The sequence below is a fragment of the Symphalangus syndactylus genome, chromosome 4 (genome assembly GCF_028878055.3).
Source record: "Symphalangus syndactylus isolate Jambi chromosome 4, NHGRI_mSymSyn1-v2.1_pri, whole genome shotgun sequence".
Lineage (NCBI taxonomy): Eukaryota > Metazoa > Chordata > Mammalia > Primates > Hylobatidae > Symphalangus > Symphalangus syndactylus.
In genome coordinates, this window is record NC_072426.2 from 65,391,451 (window position 1) to 65,410,413 (window position 18,963).

General features: G+C 43.5%; 1 protein-coding gene across 19 annotated transcripts in view; it reads left to right on the plus strand.

The window, feature by feature from the left end:
* KIAA1217 (KIAA1217 ortholog) overlaps nt 1–18,963 on the plus strand; it is an 888,358-nt gene that overhangs the window by 645,329 nt on the left and 224,066 nt on the right. The window lies entirely within an intron of this gene.

Below are 18,963 nucleotides of genomic sequence, written 5' to 3' on the forward strand. Positions count from 1 at the left end.
TCCCCTTTCACTGCCTGTTCTCTGCTGGTATTCTTCAAAGGGACATCGTGTCTTTCACAGTTTGGAATGTGATGTTTCTGTTCTCGCTGACATAACTGTCTTAGTATCTGCTCCTCCTCTTGTCATATATTTGGAAGGTCCTCACCTCTTGATCACTTGCATTTTACATTCTACTTGTCTATTGTTCATTCATACGGCAAGAAATTGACGGCTACCTGCCAGGCACTAGTTAGCAAAGCTGCTTATACTCTGATTTCTATTGTTCTCCCAGTTTTTAGACTGTAGCTGTTTAATTACAATGCAGCAACTTTCATGTCAGTATTTCTCCTAAAGGTCTTAGTTTATTTTATTCCTCCATCACAGAAGTTTCCTTGAGGTCCTGTATTCTGAAAATAGATGCATTTCTTCCAAAATACTGGATCAGCTTTTAGATTTTTCAAAGTTCTTGGCAAGTATCCTTTTGGAAACCTTGACTGACTTATGAATATGATTTCTCCTTTTTTCTTAGCTCTGGGTTGAGCTCCTTCTCAAGAGCTCTTATGTTATAAAGCTTGTGTTCATGAGCAGACAAGGACTGATAGTGGGTGTTATTAATCATTGAATGATGTGGCTGTGACTGCTATTATTTCCTGTGTTAAGCTTCCCACCAGCAAACCTGGCCAAGTGCTTTGGCGCTGTGGAAACAGCCTTGCGTACACACTGCTTGACCCTTCAGTCCCTTCATGCCCTTCTTCCCATCAAGACTTAATGATTGGCTGGGTGTGGTGGCTCATGCTTATAATCCCAGTGCTTTGGAGGCCAAAGTGGAAGGATCACTTGAATCCAGGAGTTTGAGACCAGCCTGGACCACATAATGAGACCCTATCTCTACAAAAAAAAAAAAAAAATTAGCCAGGCATAGTGGCAGATGCCTGTAGTCCCAGCTACATGGGAGGCTGAGGCTGGAGGATTGCTTGAGCATAAGAGGTCGGGGCTACATTGAGCCGTGATTGTGCTACCGCACTTAGCCTTGGTGACAGAGTGAGACCTTGTCTCAAAAAAAAAAAAAGAAAACGAAAAGAAAAAAGAATGGTGTTCATCTCCACCCAGCATGCTAGAGCAGGCATGCCATTCATTGTGGAGGCAAAATTCCCGCATAGCTGCCAAAATAACTCCTGAGTGCTTTGCGATGGAGAGAAACAAAGGAATGTTGGGTCACTGCCCAAGTCATAGGGTCTCTGCCTGAGCCATAGAAAGCTTTTGATTTCTGGAGCCACATTGAATGGACTGATTATGTTTAAAATTATAAAAGAAAAATATAGCCTAAGATAATTGAGTGCAATAAACCAATTTAGCTTATTTGTTCTTACATGTAAAAATTGTTGAGTAGGTACCATGGTACCCACTCTATTGCTAAGCCGTGGAAGGAGCCTTGCTTTGGAATTCTCTCAGCTCCTCTTCCCCATCATTTCCTTAGCTTTGTCCCTTTTCAGCCTCCTGTGCTAACTGATAGCACATGTGTTTCAGAATGGAACCTGGAAAAGGAATGTGTGCAGCCCTCGTAAGGATATACCATTCCACATTCCATATGCTGTTAGATAATATGCTGGCTAGACTGTCAACAGTTACCCCAGGAAGGGGGAATTTGGATTGGAAAGGAATCAAAGGAATTAGAGGTAACATAATGGACTGCAGTTAAACAGTAATAGGGTGGTCTGGACAACTGGACGAAGGCCAGGTTCAAAATTGCAGGCAATCCCCTCTGCCCTTTTAGAACAAGGCAAGGTCCACTGAATGGAGAACAAGGCAGGCCATCAGCCTTCTTAGGGTTTAATTCAAACATGGGCTCTGAGCTTTGTCTTTTGTTCTCTTTAAAGGAACAAAGCCATTGAATCCAGCCAGAAAAACCTATGCATATCCATCATAAACATCCACAAAATCTTCTTTAATCTCCCTTGTTATTCTCCCTAAGAAGTAGGGCTCCAACATAAGTTATTGGTTGCATCTGACAAGTGTCAGCTGATGTCCATGACCCCTTCATTTCCTGTGTCCCTTGTACTTGATGCAATGACTGGCATAATGTGTTTGTTGGAATGAATGAATGAATGGCATTGGTGGCTGGGCATGGTGGCTCATGCCTCTAACCAGCACTTTGGGAGTCCGAGGTGGCTAGATCAATTGAGGTCAGGAGTTTGAGACCAGCCTGGCCAACATGGTGAAACACTGTCTCTACTAAAATTTCAAAAATTAGCTAGGCATGGTGGCTTATGCCTGTAATCCCAGCTACTTGGGATGCTGAGGCTGGAGGATCACTTGAACCCAGGAGGCGGAGGTTGCAGTGAGCTGAGATCACACCACTACACTGCAGCCTGGGTGACAGAGCAAGACTCTGTCTCAAAAAAAAAAAAAAAAAAGAAAGAAAGAAAGAAAAGAAAGAAAGAAAGAAAAAAACAGGGAAAGTGTGAGTGAGTGGAAGAAAACAATGAAATCCAATTCTGAGGGTAAAGAGCATGCCATCAGTATGATGAGGGATGTGATATGGTATGAGGATGGGGTTTTTCAAACTGTATTCTGTAGACCAGTAGACCATGACAAATAGGCACACGCACACACACACACACGCACACACACACACACACACGGGCTTCCATGTTCTTACAAATGTTGCACACTATATCTGACTGTGGGATCACAGTGTACGTTTGTATACTGAAGTCTCTGTAAAGACCTTCAATGAAGAGAACCCAGTTAACCTTTCTTTTACTCAGTGTTCCCCTATTGTATTTGACTTTGGAATCCTCTGCATTATACCCTTTTACATCCCAGAACCCACCGAACACAGTTTCTTCAGCATTGGTAGAAATTGACAAAACCATCGTAGTCTTGAGTCCAGCTGACCTGAGTGTGAATCAAGGTTTACCACATAGTGTGTGATCCTGAGTCAAATTAAGTAACCTCCGGTACCCTCCTTCCTCATCTATACGATGAGGATAATGTCCATCTCCTAAAAGGAGAGAATGAAGGCAGATAATGCAGGTAATCCATCTTGCGTGCACCCAGCACAGGATGGCTGTTCCCTGGTTAATTTCCACCCTGTTGCATAGATTTCCCTGCACCACTCTGCTACCACAAAGAGGGGCTTCTTAGTATATAACCTATTGTCCTTAAACTTTATGAGCAGTGCAATAATTGTTATTTGCACCTGTAAAATGTGAATAACTGGTCTTTCTTTTCAAAATACTTTCCCAAAGGAAAATTATGGCAAAGAGATCATGTCCTAAGTAGTTTCTCACGTGTAGGTGCTATCGCCTCCTAAGTTTTGGCAACGTTATTTCTCTGCTTTTTTCTTGACTCCCCTCTAGTTCTTCTAAATTGGATACTAAGCAGGAGAAGTATGTTTAATATCCTGGAAATGTGTTTTATTAATCTACCAAACAAATGGCTGTCCAACAACTCCATGAAACAAGAAGAACAGCCACTAACATTCATTTTGATTTTACCAGGCACCAGGTAGTGCTGTAAACTCTTTATGTGTGTAATTCATTTCATCTTCACAACAACTCGATGAGGTAAGTGCTATTATCTGCAGTTTGCAGAGAAGGAAACCAAAGCTGGTGGAGTAACATGCCTAAGGCCACCCTGCTAGGACAAAATGGATGACCATGACTCTGAGTGACTAAAGCCTTAGGAACAAAGATGAGTTGAAAATGGGAGAGCCACCTAGGGTAGAACCCCAGAGTTTTTATTTTCTTGCGAAGTTTTAGTAAAAATTTCTCAGTTTCCAGGAAACAAAAGTTATATGTTTTAAAGTTTGAAATCACAGATTACGCACCACTCCCCCATCTATAGCCTCTACATTTTTAAGCAAGATCAACAGAACCCAGTGGAGTTTCATGGAGTTCAGGGACCTTGTTCCAGGTGTGCCTCTAAAACTCAGTCCCTTTTCTAAGGCAGGGCACATATAATTGAATATAGGCTGGGTGTGGTGGCTCACACCTGTAATCCCAGCACTTTAGGTGGCCGAGGCAGGTGGATCACTTGAGCCCAGGAGTTGGAGACCAGCCTGGGCAACTTGGTGAAAACCCGTCTCTACAAAAAATGCAAAAATTAGCCAAGTGTGGTGGTGCACACCTGTAGTCCTAGCTATTTGAAAGGCTGAGGTTGGAGGATCACGTGAGCCTGAAGAGGTTGAGGTTGCAATGAGCCAAGATTGTACCACTGCACTCTAGCCTGGGCAAGAGAGTGAGACCCTGTCTCAAACAAAACAAAACAAAACAAAAAAATGAAGATCGCCAAATATTTAACTGTCAGTTACTATTAATTTAAATGTCCACCAGGATTCTCCTCGAAGTCAAAAGCTACTGTTTTCCCCAGTGCCAGAACTCCTAACAGTGGACTCCAGGCCCTAGGAGGTGATCTAGAGTTGCCCCTAAATTAAAGGCTTTGTGTTCTGCACACGTGATGCAACCTCAGGATCGGACATGTGTTAGTTCCCAGCCTGTGTCCTGTGACACTTTGGAGAACAATTTGAGACTGGTTGATATTTGGAGGGTTAAGCAAAGGACCTTTCTTTTGCCAGCTACTCTGCTGTGGTTGAAATGTCTCGAGGGTGGCGAACGGGTCCTCACTGGGCTTGTCTCTGAGCTGCACACCTTGACTTGACACAGGAGTCAAGTAGTAAGTATTGGTTGAAGGAATCAGCGATGTTTGGCTACCCATTGTGTGCTCTCGAATATTTGCTAGGGATATGGTGATAAGAGAGGAAAAAGACCCAAAGAGTAATGACCGAGCAGCTATGTAAGTGAATCAGTGATGTGACCACATTGCTTTTTCTTAGCCAATAGTTAACAGCTCTGTGCAACTTTTTCTACTTATTGCTGGAGGTAATCACATTCCAACCCTGAGGACTGGTCTCATGCTGGGCAGTACTGCAGTGACCTCTGCATTTGAGCTGGGGTTTCTTGTATCTCACGAGGGTCAGGGGCCTATGGGAACTTTTTGTTATCTGGGGGGAAAAAGGCTTTCTTGGGAAAAAAAAAAGTCTCCTTTTTATCCTCTGTGGGTGAAAAAGAAGTGCCGTTAGAATAGGAAGGGGCTTCTTGTAGGCTTGAAAAGAGAAGGACTTGGCAGGTGGCACCTGGGCTTTGTTCAGCAGGACTGAGAGGGCAGGAGTATAGCTGGCTTTTTTTGTAAGACTCACGAACCCTGGGGCCCATTGATGAGATGGTCTCTGCTCTACAAAGTGGACTTTCCTTGCCGTGGTATTTTATTTTCCTCCCTGTGCTGGTGTTAGATTCTCTGGATACTTAAGGTGACCCGAGGAGAAGCAGGCAATGTCATCACAGTTTATTTGGAGGATCTGGGCTTCCTCCTTCAGAGGAGGTGCCACTCACACCCGAGATGCCTGCTCTTTCCCCGAACCTTTCAGCACAAGGGCAGGACGGAGAGGAGCCCAGCTAATGAGGGGCCAGCTCAAAGTCATTCAGGAAAAACAGATATACACAGACATGGCCGGAAGCCTCAGTGTGTTTTTCTACTATAGGAAGGTTAAAGTGGAACTTTATGTCATAGATTAAAAAAAAAAAAAAAAAAAAAAAGGCTGGGGCGGGGCGCAGTGGCTCACGCCTATAATCCCAGCACTTTGGGAGGCCGAGGCGGGCGAATCACCTGAGGTCAGGAGTTCGAGATCAGCCTGGCCAAGATGGTAAAACCTCGTCTCTACTAAAAAAAATACAAAAATTAGCTGGGCGTGGTGGCGCATGCCTGTAATCCCACCTGCTGGGGAGGCTGAGGCAGGAGAATTCCTTGAACCTGGGAAGCGGAGGTTGCAGTGAGCCAGGATTGTGCCACTGCACTCCAGCCTGGTGACAGAGCGAGACTCCATCTCAAAAAGAAAAAAAAAAAAAGCTGGGCATGGCGGCTCATGTCTGTAATCCCAAGATTTTGGGAGGATGAGAGGGAGGATTGCTTGAATCCAGGAGTTCCAGACCAGCCTGGGCAATATAGTGGGACCCCCATCTCTACAAAAAAAAAAAAATTAGCTGGGTGTGGTGGTGCAGACCTGTGGTCCCAGCTACTCAGGAGGCTGAGGTGGGAGGATCAGTTGAGCCTGAGGAGGTCTGTGCTGCAGGGAGCCTTGATCGTGCCACTGCACTCCAGCCTAGGTGACAGAGCACATCCTTGTCTCAAACAAACAAAACGCTACATATCTTAAGAGGTATTGGAGAGGACTTAATACATGCCAAGCACATAGGACTCAATGAGCAATTCTCTGTCTCAAAAATAAATAAATAATAGATATTAAAAAATATGCTACCATTAAGCACCTCAGGTATGGAAGTTCATGAAAGATACTTTTATTTAATAAGACATGAAGGGAAATTTACGCATCACTGATGGCATCCTTCTCTCTCCTTGCAGCGATCTCTTCCATTTAACTGCTGAATGCAAATCAACAGTAGAGCGGGACGTATTTTGCAGTTCAGTTATTGATTTTTAGGGAGCCTGGGTGGGTACTCTTATCTATGTCTCTTTGAAGACAATGACAGGAGCCCTCATTGCCAACAGAGATAACATTGAGATTGTATTTTTATTTGTTCGCAAACACTGACGTGACAAAATGCTCTTACTGGTAGGCTCGAGGAGAGTAGCCTGGCGATTAAATGTTCTTATTTCGAGTGAGCAGCCGGGCTGTGTTCAGAAGAGCCCATTAGCAGAGCACAAGACCCATCAACAGTCCAATTAAGAGCAAAGGGATGTGACTGCAGAAATATTAATGGGCTGTGTTGGTAAAGCTGCCCAGGGTTAGCGCCAGATGGAACTTTTCTGTATACAGTTTGTAAGAAACTCTTGTGTATTTTCACGCGGGATGTCCTCCTGCAGAGGGGGATGGTTTAAGATAATGACTGTTGTGTTTTTTGGGGCTACTACCTACAGAAATGTGTTTATTTTGACTGTTTATAGATTGCAGAAAGCTGGTGAAACCACCTTGAGAGAGGTGATCCTTTGATTGAATGTCTTTTCCATCACCAAAAAATTGCGGGCCATGATTGGATCTTGGAGCTGATTCTTGCTTTGTAGGACTGCATGGTTTTTGTGAACATCCATCTTTTTTTTTTTTTTTTTTGAGACAGAGTCTCACTCTGTCACCCAGGCTGGAGTGCAGTGGTGCAATCTCGGCTCACTGCAACCTCCGCCTCCCGGGCTCAAGTGATTCTCCTGCCTCAGCCTCCCGAGTAGCTGGGATTACCAGTGCCCACCATTGCGCTCAGCTAATTTTTGTATTTTTAGTAGAGACAGGGTTTCTCCATGTTGGTCAGGTTGGTCTTGAACTCCTGACTGAACATCCTTCTTGAATGATGAAGTCAACCTTACTTACCCTTGAAAGATGACTTAATCCTTACGAAGAGAGCTTCAAAAATACCTGTTACTTGGTAACTTCGTTTAAAAAATAAGTCCTGTTGCCATGTTAACTCCCATCCAATGCCTACTACAGCTCTGTTTACATATTATAAAATAAATAGAGTCAACTACATGTCTTTGAAGTACCAGCCCTGTTAGTCCATGGTAAGATTTCCGCCTAAAATTTAAGCATCTTGACAACATGCAGAAGACTTAGATAGGGGCAGGGAAGGACCATTTCTCAGAAGAATAATGCCTCAGCTCAGCAAAAGTTGTGTCATCTGTTCAAGGTAGCACTTTAGCAGTTTCCTAAATGAGGGAGGGTATTCATGTGTGCATGCATGCATGGTGTCTGTGTGTGCACACATGTGCATATGCTCACGCATGTTATAACTGCAGAAGACAGGCAGGGGAGCCTGTGATTTGCCTTGTGTTTCTGTAAACCCCCCTACAGCTTTAACTAATTTCCATGGCTGTTGATGGAGGTTCAGATGTGGAATCTAATGGTATCTGTCATCCGCAAAATATACCCATTGGCCGGGCGCAGTGTCTCATGCCTGTAATCCCAGCACTTTGGGAGGCCGAGGCAGGAGGATCACGATGTCAGGAGATCAAGACCATCCTGGCTAACATGGTGAAACCCCATCTCTACTAAAAATATAAAAAAAATCAGCCAGGCGTGGTGGCAGGCCCCTGTAGTCCCAGCTTCTCAGGAGGCTGAGGCAGGAGAATGGTGGGAACCCAGGAGGCAGAGCTTGCAGTGAGCTGAGATAGAGCCACTGCACTCCAGCCTGGGTGACAGAGTGAGACTCTGTCTCAAATAATAATAATAATAAAAACCCACTGTTCATCCAAGAACCTACCCATGTCTTTCGGATGGCTTTCCATCTTGTCTTGGTTTAGATAGTCTTCCATGGGACCCACTGATACCCAGGACCATCTCTGGAAGGTTGAAGTGGAGGACAGAGCGGGCATGGAAAAAGGTGCAGGGTAATACACAGGAAGCTTCCAAAGGGGAGTATGTGCAAGACAGCACAGAAACACATTCAGTTGCCTCAGCTGCAGATGTTCAAAATAATTGCAGAAAATCAATGCTGCTGCACCCAAAAGGAAGGTGGAACTGGGGGCCTAGAGTGAATTTTTTCAAAGGTAAAAAGAAGCCCAAATCTCACAGAATGATCTTCCACTTCAGAACGGGAAACCCTCTAAGTACACTATACACTTCCCTGCCTGTTTTCTGGAGAGTGATACTGAGAGTTGGCACTGTCTGCAAGGAAGGAAGCAGGACTTTGACTAATTGCACAAACAGCAATTTCGTGTTTTTGAAGTGCAAGGACTCAGTCCTGTGTCCACGAAGCCTCCTTCAGGAGGTTACTTCTTGACATAGCCCATCAACCAGACCTCCTGTTGCTAGGTTCTGAGCCTTAGGGTGCTTTCAAATGCAATATCTAGGCCAGGAGTGGTGGTCCACACCTGTAATCCCAGCACTTTGAGAGGCTGAGGCAAGAGGATGACTTGAGGCAGGAGGATCAAAGTCAAGGCTGCCGTGAGCTGTGATCGTGCCACTGCATGCTAGCCTAGGCAACAGAGCAAGACCTTGTTTCAAAACAAAACAAGAAAAAAAAAATGTGTAATATCCACTGATGGAAGTCATCATAAATTTGTTGCCAGAATGGGAATGTATCAGTTTATACTTCCTACATTTTGTTTTTTGTGATGACTTTAACTTTGGATCATTTTATCAGTGACTGGATGAAAGTTTATCTTTATTTTATCTAATGGGGGGGAATCCAAGGAGCTTTTCAAAGACAGCCAGTATAATTGATTATAAGGGGTAGTTCCCTGCTAAGCTGAAAATGCTGTCTTCAAACACTTTAGGCATCTCTTTCTACCTAAGAGATGCATTGTGGAGCCCAGTCTAGAGCACCTGCCACTGGTCTTCAATGTGTTCAACATGTATCCTGATAATATATGAAACATCAGGGTCCTCTCACCTGCTTCAGGTGCTGTGTGTACTCCAACAGGTATTCTACAATCCAAGCTGTTCATCAGTTGTTGAATTACTGTGATTTGAGTCCCTTCAAAGTGAGATCCATTGGTAGCAAGAACGATTTTATAGTATTATGTGTGTGTTTAAGGGCAGAGGGATGGTGTTATCTAACTGTCCTGTCCCAGTTTGCGGCCATGGAAGGAGTTCCTAGGATGTGTGACTTTCAATTTTAAAACTGAGAAAGTCCTGGACAAACCAGGATGAGTTGTCAACCCGCTTGGGGGGCAATGGATTTGGCCATAAACTTCACCATTTCAAAATATTAAGTAGTTGGCATTCTGAATGCCCCTGGACCTATTTTGCATCGTAGAGTGGACTTGTTCCCCAGTAGGCCATGTCCACCCCTAGTGGCCTGAATCAGCTCCTGACACACCCCTACTAGGAACACGAAAATGGTTGTAGAATGTGTTTCATTGTCCTAGTCCACAGATACAGACACTTTGGTGACTCTGTGTTCTATCTGAGTGGGGGCTAAGACTACAGGATACCCCACCCCACTTCTACCCCCTGTCCTTCATCCAAGGTGCCACCATTTGTATCAGGAAGGAGGCTTTGCAGCTAACATTTAAAATAATAATAATAATATATTTCTGAGCCAGAGATTAGATGCCTACATATCTCTTCTGGCCTCAGCATTCTGTGGTCTTCTATGGAGAAAGGCTAATTTTCTGAAGGTTTGAATGGAATGAAAACTGCCTGTTCAAATGGTTCTGAGGATACTGAGAGATGCTCAGTGTGTGGTCTTTTTATTTTTAGTAATAGTGTTGGAAAAAATCAGGTTATGTTTACACTGAGTGTGTGGGGGGCGCTGGTGAGATTGTGTAGTCTAGAAAAGGCTAGAATTATAAATTATTATAAACGCTGGCCGTGTGGGGAAATTCTTATACCAAAAAATACTGCAATGTATGTCAGCCTATAGATTTTCATGTAGTTTCTTGTTTGTCCAAAAATGTATATGAGAACAGAAATGATTGATTATATTATGTTCAATATATACCTAATATCTAGCACTGATACATAAATAAACCCATCATTTGTGACAAGGGTCTTTTGTCCACATTTAATTTTATTGTTACTTTTTATTTATTTATTTATTTATTTACTTTTCAGCCAGGGTCCTGCTATGTTGCCCAGCCTGGTCTCAAATTCCCGGACTCAAGCGATCCCCCCACCTCAGCCTCTTGAGTAGCTGGGACTGCAGGTGTGCACCACCACACCCAGCTTAATTTTATTTTTATGGCCAAATATGACACAGGTGAAAGCCATTACCCAAACCTTCAAGGGAGTGTCACGATGGGGTTGGCAATGAGGACAAGGGGTGATGAGGAAAATACATTGCTGGAAATCAAGTTGATAATAGGTTTGGTGGAAGATCTAAGAAATGTAGTGCGGAACCTCTGAGGTAGGGAAACTGGGAATTATTTTCTTTAGAATATACATGTATATTGGCATGCATGTAGAATGTGCATGTCTGGAACTCCAGAATACAATCTGGCCTGCAGCCGTCAGCGTACAGGTTAAAGGTTCTTAGGCTTTCTCTGTTCATGGCATTCCTGTAGACCAAAAGAAACAGCTAACAGCTGCATTTATTAAGTAGTAAAGCCCAAACAACTTAGTAATTATTTATGACCTAACAATTTAGTGGCCAATTGAAAATACAATCACATCAATTCAAAAGAAAAGATGTATTTTTTCATTTTTAGGTGCTAGCTGGTTTTATGCATCAACTTGGGTAGGGCATGGGGCCTAGATATTTGGTCAAACCCCTGACTGGGTATTGCTGTGAAGGTTTGTTTTTTAGATGAGATTAATATTTAAATAGGTAAACTTTAGCTGGGTGCAGTGGCTCATGCCTGCAATCCCAGCACTTTGGGAGGCAGACGCAGGAGGATCACTTGAGGCCAGGAGTTTGACACCACCCTGGGCAATATAGCAGAACCTGTCTCTAAATAATTAGATAGATAATTAGATAGAGATCGATTAGATTAGGGAGGTAGGTAGGTAGGTAGGTAGGTAGATGATAGATAGATTGATAGATGAATGTACAGATAGATGAATAGGTAGGTAGATAGATAGATAGACAGACAGACAGACAGACAGACAGACTGATTGAGTAAAGCAGATTATCTTCCATACTGTGGCAGGCCTCATTGAATGAGTTGAAGGCCACAAGAGAAAACAGACTGAAACAGGCTGAGGTTTCTGTCAGGAGGAGGGAATTCTGCCTCTAGACTGTCCTTGAACTTGAGCTGCAGCATCAACTCTGCCTTAGGTCTCCATCCTGCTGACCTTCCCAGCAGACTGTGGATTTGCCACCCCCTACAATCATGTCAGCTAGTTCCTTAAAATCAATCTCTCTCTCTCTTTCTGGTTTCTTTCGAATACACACATATACACACACCTCCCCCTCTCTTATCTGGGGAACTCTGCCTTCTACACTTACCAGTGGGATGTGTGCACCTGTTAGGCACCGCACAACTCCCCAGACCTTGGAATCAGATTGGACACCATTTCCTATTCCTCTTTGATTTTTCTGCAGCACTTGCATTTTAAACCCAGCAACCTCTGAAAATCTCATGTTGCAAAAATGACATCATCAAGAAGAATGCAGATGATCTACTGTTGAAACTGTGAACTACCTGAAGCAAATCGTTAGCCCAGTGTGTAAAAAGTATTGCTGTGTTTCCCTTAAAAAGTTAAAATATCCCCCAGTGCCTCTGTAAGTTCGCTGTGGCATCCCATCCAGGACACCTGGGTGCACAGTTTGGGAGCTGCAGGTAGAGTGGCAGCAGTAGTCATGGGAGTAGATGAGCTCAGGCGGAGGGCACAGGAGGTGGAGACAGCAGAGAAGAGCTTCACAGAGAACATCTAGGAGGGACAGCTGAAGAAGCGCTTTGGGGCCAGGCTTGGTGGCTCACGCCTGTAATCCCAACACTTTGGGAGGCCGAGGCGGGCAGATCACCTGAGGTCAGGAGTTCGAGACCAGTGTGGCCAACATGGCGAAACACCGTCTCTACTAAAATACAAAAATTAGCTGGGTGTGGTGGTGCATGTCTAATCCCAGCTACTCGGGAGGCTGAGGCATGAGAATCCCTTGAATCCAGGAGGCAGAGGTTGCAGTGAGCTGAAATCATGCCACTGCACTCCAGCCTGGGTGACAGAGTGAGACGCCGCCTCAAAAAAAAAAAAAAAAAAAAAAAAAAAAAAAAAAAAAAAAAAAAAGCAGAGGCTGGCTTTGGAAAGGAGATTCTAAAGGGAGACTAGAGACACAGGGAAAAATTGATGTACTGTCTGTGAACAGCAAGGAAAATATGATTACACCTAAGAAATGAAATTGGCATAGGCGAGAAGTAAGAAAAATAATCTATACAGCTTGCATGGTTGGCGGAGTTAGGAGGCCAAGGCCACGTGTACCTAGAGCAAGAGGAAGAAGAGGCCTGGGGGCTAGAGCGCACCCTGGTGGATAGTATGAGAATTGCACACTGGCTCAAGCCTTGAAGACCACCCCAGGGGTGCGCCTTAGCAACGCATTTATGCAAGACCCCAACAACTAGCCCTTGAAAAGAGCTTTCACTGGTGGTGTGTGGTCCTGCTTGAATTCAGAGCCATAGTTTTAACAAGCCAGCATTAAATCCACAAGTCTTTGCCAAAGCACTTTAAGCCTCTTGACATTTATTGGAATTAATTTACCTGCAAGAAAGTTCATATATCTAGCTTTGTTAACACTACATTCGGGAAAATGTTTCCATGAGATAACTAAAACCCACATGAATGATACAATACTGTGACAAAATCCAAAGGTGGTATAATTAGCATATAAAACTCTCAATTTTTTTTTTTTTTTTTGCAATTACCATCATCTCGTATCTGGTTGTTTCATTAGGTAACAGTGGATGGAATCAGTGGAAGTATATGTATGATATGAAATGCTATTTGGCGTCTATTAAATTTTTATTTTGAAGACAAAATACAGGACAAGGAAAGCATCCTATTCCAAAACTCCAAGAAGGTTTTATTTTTAATTCCACACCACAGAAAATGCAAACAAATTTCTAATTACACTTCATGCATGGAGATCTGTAGAGGAAAAATAAATTGGTACCCATCCACCCAAAAGCCACAAATCAGACATAGAATGGCTAATCACAAATATAACTTGTGTGCTTGATGCTGATTACTTTCTCCGCAGTCTGTTGTGAACAATTAAGAATTTAGATCTTGGGCTGGGAGTGCTGTTTTTAAAGTGTGACTCAAAAGCATAAAGTTCATTTAAATTTCTCCTAATCCTGGTTTGCACTTTCTATTCCTTTTTGGTTAGAGTATTACTTATCTTCAGGAGGCCCCTATTAAACTATAAATATTGCCTTGGGGCAGTGTTCATAGCACCACAGCACCTATCCATTTATCAGAATAAGCAACACTTCCTGTTGGCTGAGAAAACACTATCATTTTTACTGTTTAAAAACAGAACAGCTTTCAGTTGCAATTGCCATTAATTGATTTCATGGCAGGAAGACGGAAAATTCTCTATTTTTTCATTCTCATCAGTCACCTAAGAACATCTTATAAACTACAGAGAGGCTGGGCTCTGTGGCTCACACCTGTAATCCCAACACTTTGGGAGGCTGAGGCAGGCGGATCACGAGGTCAGGAGATGGAGACCATCCTGGCTAACACAGTGAAACCCCGTCTCTACTAAAAATACAAAAACAAAATTAGCCAGGTGTGGTGGCGGGCGCCTGTAGTCCCAGCTACTTGGGAAGCTGAGGCAGGAGAATTTTGTGAACCTAGGAGGTGGAGCTTGCAGTGAGCCGAGATCACACCACTGCAGCCTGGACAACAGAGCGAGACTCTGTCTCAAAAAAAAAAAAAAAAGTGCTACAGAGAAAGGGGGCAGCTGCCATGGAAAACAGTGCGGCAGTTCCTCAGAAAAGAATAAAAATAGAATTATCATATAACCCTGCAAAAGAATTGAATATAACCCAAAAGAATTGAAAGAAGGAACTTGAGATATTTGTACATCCACTTTCATAGCAGCATTATTCACAATAGCCAAGGGATAGGCTGGGCACAGTGGCTCACGCCTGTAATCCCAGCACTATGGGAGGCCAAGGTGGGCAGAATGGATCACTTGAGGTCAAGAGTTCGAGACCAGCCTGACCAACATACCGAAACCCCATCTCTACTAAAAATACAAAAATTAACTGGGCGTAGTGGTGCGTGCCTGTAATCCCAGCTACTCAGGAGGCAGGCAAATTGCTTGAACCCAGGAGGCAGAGGTTGCAGTGAGCCAAGATCGCACCACTGCACTCCAGCCTGGGCAACAGAGAGCAAGGCTTCGTCTCAAAAAAAAAAGGAGCCAAAGGATGGACACAACCCAGGAAGAATGGATAAAATGTGAAGGAAATTCTGACACATGCTACAAAATGGATAAACCTTGAGGACATTATGCTCAGTGAACTAAGCCAGTCACCAAAAAGACAAATAGTATAGGATTCCACCTGTTTGAAGTACTTAGGGTAGTCAAATTCAGAGACAGAAAGTAGAATGGTGATTGCCAGGGGCTGGGAGAGGGGAGATGGGGATTTACTGTTCAATGGGTATGCAGTTTCAGTTTTGCAAGATGAAAAGTGTTCTGGAGATGGGTGGTAGTGATGATTGCACAACAACATGAAAATACTTAGTGCCACTGAACCAGACACTCAAAAATGGCTAGGTTGGTATATTTATGGTGTATTTTACTGACTATTTTATTTTATTTATTTATTTTATTATTTTATTTTATTTTTTGAGACAGGGTCTCACTCTGTCTCCCAGGCTAGAGTGCAGTGGCCCGATCTCAGCTCACTGCAATCTCTACCTCCCAGGTTCATGCGATTCTCCCACCTCAGCCTCCTGAGTAGCTGGGATCACAGGTGCATGCTATCACACCTGACTAATTTTTATTATTATTATTATTTGGCAGAGATGGTGTTTTACCATGTTGGCCAGGCTGGTCTCGAATTCCTGACCTCTAGTGATCCACCTGCTTCAGCCTCCCAAAGTGCTGGGATTACAGGTGTGAGCCACCATATCTGGCCTGAAATTTATTTTTAAAAAAGCGAATCTACAGAGGAGTGGGCTCCACCATAGAAATTCAGTTCCAGTTAGTCAGCAGCAGCGGCCCGGGCAGCAGCAATTCTGGTCTAAGGTGTGCAGTAATCTCTGAAGTAGTTAAACACAAGTAGTGTAACCAATGTGTCAGGACGGGAGAACTGGGCACTGGGAAAGAGAGACTAGTGCTGGGAGGAGCAGGGAAGCACCCGCAAGGAAAAGAACCCTGTACATGAACTTGGCTAAGGAATTGTTTCAGTGATGGAAATACCAGACACTGTAAATGGTTGTGCACATGGGCCAGAGAGGTCTTTAAATTACATTTGAAACATATACACCTACTGTGTACCCATAAAAATTAAAAACTATTTTAAAAAATCAATTCCATTTGAGCCAGTCCTTCAAACCACCCAGAGTGGGTGGACAACTTTCATGCCTCTAGGAAGCCCCACCTCTGTTCTCCGTCTCACCTTGCAGGGCTGCTCATCTGACTCCTGAAGATGGTAGACACCCATCTGCTAAGACTGAAATGAAATAGGACAGAGGGAGGTGCAGAGTGAATGGACCATACTACCTATCATCTTGGCAACGTGTGATTGAATAAAACAACTTCTTTAGAAGTTTGATAGAGTGATTTGATCATGTAATTTACAAGTGATCATTTCTTTTTATTTTCATTTTCGGTTTTTTTTTATAGACAAAGTCTCACTCTACTGGCTAGGCTAGAGTGCAGTGGCACACTCGTAGCTCACTGCAGCCTCAAGTTCCTGGGCTCAGCAATCTTCCCACTTCAGCCTCCTGAGTATCTGGGACTATAGGCATGAACCACCATGCCCAGCTAATTTAAAAAAAAAATGTTTTTGTAGAGATGAGTCTTGCTATGTTGCCCAGGATGGTCTTGAACTCCTGGCCTCAAGTGATTCTGTCACCTCAACCTCTCAGTCTTCTTTTTATTTGTGTACCTGGCTTCAGCCCTTTTGTTTCTTCAAGGGCCTGGACTTGCCCTGGCCCAGGAGTATGTTGTTAAATACTGGATTAATGGCGTGACCTATGCGTCTATTTAATTTATACATATGTACAGAGAGATTTTTGCGTGCGTCAGTGGCTAACCAAATCAGGCAAACCACAGTTCATTTGAGTAAGTCCTCCCATGCCATGAGGCATCCCTGACAGGGATCCATTCTCCTTTTCCAGAGAATTTTCTAGGATCAGTAGCAAGGCCTGGTGTCCCTACTCATGCTCTTTATTGACTGAATACAATTCATTTTGAGTGACCTTTACTTCTCAGTAATAGTTCTTTATTTGTGAAGTGCAGCTTGCAAACAGCCTAATCGGCCTCTGGCTTCTGGTTACGAGTATTCCATCTGCTTTGTAATGTCATTGTAAAAACCAGCTAGGTAGGAAGGAAAAAGATATTGATTGAATATTTTTCACTGGAAGAAAAATTTATGTACAAATGAGACTGCCCTAGATTCAAATGGAATTTGAAGACAATGCCCATGTTTTCTTTGTGTGTGTGTGTGTGTGTGTGTGTGTGTTTGACTAACTTAGGGTGTTTTTTTTTTTTTTTTCATATTTCTTCTTAGTACCTGAGAGTTAATGTACCCTAGTTAATTAATGATGGTATGTTTCTAAAAATCAAAGGAAGAATAATAAGTATAATAAAATGTTATAAAGTTAAGCATAAGATCTTAGGCTAAGGAACCACTGTAAATACACCTGTAATCCCAGCACTTTGGGAGGCCAAGGTGGGAGGATTGCTTGAGGCCATGAGTTTGAGACCAGCCTGGGCAGCATAGCAAGACCTCATCTCTACACAAAAAAATTTAAATTAGCTAAACATGGTAGCATGTGCCTGTAGTCCCAGCTATCACGGAGGCTGAGACAGGAGGATTGCTTGAGCACAGGAGGTAAAGGCTGCATTAAGCCATGATCACACCACTGCATTCCAGCCTGGACAACAGAGTGAGACCCTGTCTCAAGAAACAACAGCAACAGGCTGGGCGCCGTGGCTCACGCCTGTAATCCCAGCACTTTGGGAGGCCAAGGTGGGTGGATCACTTGAGGTCAGGAGTTCAAGACCAGCCTGTCCAACATGGTGAAACCCTGTCTCCACTAAAAATTCAAAAATTAGCCGGGCATGGTGGCATGCTCCTGTAATCCTAGCTACTGGGGAGGCTAAGGCGGAAGAATTGCTTGAACCCAGGAGGCAGAGGTTGCAGTGAGCCAAGATCCTGTCACTGCACTCCAGCCTGGGCAACAGAGCAAGACTTCATCTCAAAACAAACAAACAAACAAAATAAAACCCACAGCAACAAAGAAACTATGGGTAAGTTGACCCAGGGTGAGAGTATTAGTAAGGACTCCTGGATTTTTCCCCCTAAACTATGGCTCATTAGTTATTTTATAGTCCTGCTTTTTCAGGAATCTTTGTATTATCTCTTAGACCCTGTTTTGTTTTGTTTAAAAAAGGTGATGTTAATACTTGTCTGTGGGCTGGTCTTGTCAAGTCTTGCAAACTTGTACTGCTGTTGTGCTGATTTCTTGGATAGGAGCCTGAGGTTATCATGTTTCCCTAACAATGCTCAAACTTGCCCCTATTCAGCGACTGATTGTTTAGAAACGCCTGGCCTTCTTGGTTGCCCATGAACTTGACCCCTTAGATACTGGCAGTGAAGAGCTTGAGTTAAAAAAGGAGTTGAAAAAAAAGTGTAAGCAGGTTACTCTCAAAGTGCCAGTCAGTTGCCACCTTCTCTACTTGAAATAATCCTAGAAACTCTCACTTCTACTTCTCAAAGAACAATCCATAGCCACCTAGAAACAAGCACTATATTTACACAAAAACTCAGATTTCTGACTTGTCTTCATTCCTTCAACATGTCTTTGTTACAAAAGTGTGGGACTGTGATTTGCAAGTTCTTTGACGGTAGTGGTTTATCCTGAGGATTTTCTTCTACCTTTCAGGTATGGAACTCAGCTCTTTGATTTCAAGGAGGGAAACTCAAGCAGGCCACAGCAGTTCAGTGCTCTGCAGGTGTCAGTTCCTGGCATTATGGAGAAATTCAGAATTATTAGGGGGAATTGTGGAAGCAAGATGAAATGAGAAAGAAGGGTGTGTATGGCCCCTGAGCGGGCACCTAAGTATAAGAGGGAGAAGGTCGTCTTGGTTCCAGCCCTTCAACTCACAGATGAGGTCCAGAGAGAGTACAGAGCTTGCAAGCAAGGTCTCAGATAGTTAAGGCAGCTCTGCCACCAGCACCTTTTCAACTGCCTTTTGTACCACCTTCTGAATAGATTGTCTTCAACCTCTCAGACAAGACTAATTACAAGTGGCCGGTTGATCCTATAATTCACCGATTTGTCTGGTCTGGCTATAAGATTAGAGAAAATTATGCTCTTAATGCAGAGTGTGGAAAAACAGAATGGTATGTAATGGGGTG